Raw genomic sequence first — 2,234 nt, forward strand, 5'->3', positions numbered from 1 at the left:
GAGGAAATATGGCCATGTGAAGATGTAGGGAGGGCTCTGAGTTGTGCTTCCACAAGCAAGGAACGCCTGGGGATGCTGGAAGAGGCAAAGAAGGGTCCCACCCCTAGAGTCTTCGGAGGGAACATGGCCCTCCCAACATCTTGATTTTGGGCTTGTAGTCTTTACAATTGTGAGGAAATACATTTGTGTTGTTTTTTTATCTACCTGGTTTGTGGCAATTTGTTATAGTAGCCCCAGGAAACTAACATGGGGGTGAAGTAGGCTGATGTTAAACCAGGTTGGAGAGTAGAGCAGGCCAGGCCCTATAAGGTCTTGATGATCTTATTAAAGGTGATTCTCTTAAGAGCAATAGCCAGCCAGCAAACTTTTTTTTGTTTTTGTTTTCGTTTTTGTTTTTGAGATGGAGTTTTGCTCTTGTTGCCCCAGGATGGAATGCCATGGTGCCATCTTGGCTTACTGCAACCTCTGCCTTCCAGGTTCAAGCAATTATCCTGCCTCAGCCTCTGGAGCAGCTGGGATTACAGGCATCTGCCACCACGTCCAGATAATATTTTGTATTATTTAGTAGAGACAGGGTTTCACCAGGTTGGCCTGGCTGGTCTCAAACTCCTGACCTCAGGTGATCTGCCCTCCTTGGCCTCCTAAAGTGCTGGGATTACAGGTATGAGCCACAGCACCTGGCCCAAAGAACATTTTTAAGCAATGAGGCAGTGGTGTCTACCGCATGTGAGAAATCAGATTCACCTTTAGAAAAGGTCACCTGGACTTCTTTAGTGAATGAATTAGAAGGAGGCAAGAATGATAGGCCACCAACATTCCAAATCATTGATATCTCAAAATAGTCACCAGCTTCCGGTTCCCAGCGTTGACTGCGACTGGGGTTCAGCGCTCGGGTGAGGAACTTGTGGCATCAGCAGATTCAAGGTGATTTGAGCTTTAGCTAGGATGATGGAGGTTGTTTGCAACAACTGTCTGGGCTTCAGGTCCATGTTAAATGCGACATAGATGACACCACTGGAGACCTTAAGAGACCGTAAGACACTGATTGCAGCCCAAGCTGTCACCCATTGTAAAAAGATTATCCTGAAGACATGGTACATGATTTTTAAGGACCACACAATTCTGGGGGACCATGATATCCATGATGGGATGAACCTGGAGCTTTATTTTCAATAGATTAGAATTCTAATATTTCTGCTGCCCCACTGTCCTCTCTCATCCTCACATCCTTACCCCCAACACTGGTATAGATGCTTGTTTTTAAAAACTCACCCAAGACTTAGATGTGGCAAATATATATGTATGTATTTATATTTATATTTAAAAATTGAAAAAAACAAAGAACCAAAATAGCTACCCAATTACCACAGATTAAAGAAATCAAATTTTCTGTATTCATTAATACCGGACAGCTGAAACAAACTTTCCCAAACTGTGTTCCAAGAAACCCAAGTTCTGAGAAATCTGTTTTGGAAAACATTCCATGGTCAAGTAAATTTTGGAAGTTCTAAGTCCCTTGGGAGCTTTCTTCTTTCTTGGGGAGTCAAAACGTGCATTAACATGTTAAAATCTCTAGGAAGTCCTGCGATAAAGAAAGAGCATAGCTCCAATGCTCAAATGTGTTTGATTATGAAATATCCTTGGGCCAAACCCAAATCAACCATAGTTGGGATTACCTGTTAACATTCTAAAGAATTCACTTTTGAAAATGCAGGGCAGAGAGGTTTTTAAAAATAATCTTTTCATATCCTCACCCCACTTTTGGAGCCAGGAAATTCTACCCAATATTTAGTTTAAATTTTGCTCTACAATTTTTCTCTTGCCTATGTTCACGGCCCACTGAGGGATAACTGCTGACAATCTGTGAAGTGATGGTTATTTTGAAGCTCAAATCTCCCTTCCCCTTCTCTTCTCCCATCTGGGCGTCATTTGAGAGATCTGCCCTGAAGCAATTCTGCAAGCAGGGTGTGGAGAAAACATTTATGAACCATTTTTAAAACACCACTTTAAAAAACATGGCATATTCAAATGTGATGTGAAACATATATCCCCAAACTTCAAAATGTTGGTCATTATCACCAATACAGAGAATGTTGTACCTGGAAAGGAATCTATGAGTCATTTGGTTTAAAATGCTCGTTTTGCTCATAAATAAACTAAGGTCCAGATAGCCAAAGAGAACGGGCAAAAACCACACAACTGATCCTATCACACAGCTGGAAGGAGATCAGAGG

General features: G+C 41.8%; 1 pseudogene; it reads left to right on the forward strand.

Annotated features, from left to right (window-relative positions):
- The first annotated feature begins 945 nt into the window (after positions 1-945).
- Positions 946-1,176, forward strand: LOC129034185 (ubiquitin-like protein 5; annotated as a pseudogene).
- The last annotated feature ends 1,058 nt before the right edge of the window (positions 1,177-2,234 follow it).

Source organism: Pongo pygmaeus, chromosome 2 (genome assembly GCF_028885625.2).
Source record: "Pongo pygmaeus isolate AG05252 chromosome 2, NHGRI_mPonPyg2-v2.0_pri, whole genome shotgun sequence".
NCBI classification, from domain to species: domain Eukaryota; kingdom Metazoa; phylum Chordata; class Mammalia; order Primates; family Hominidae; genus Pongo; species Pongo pygmaeus.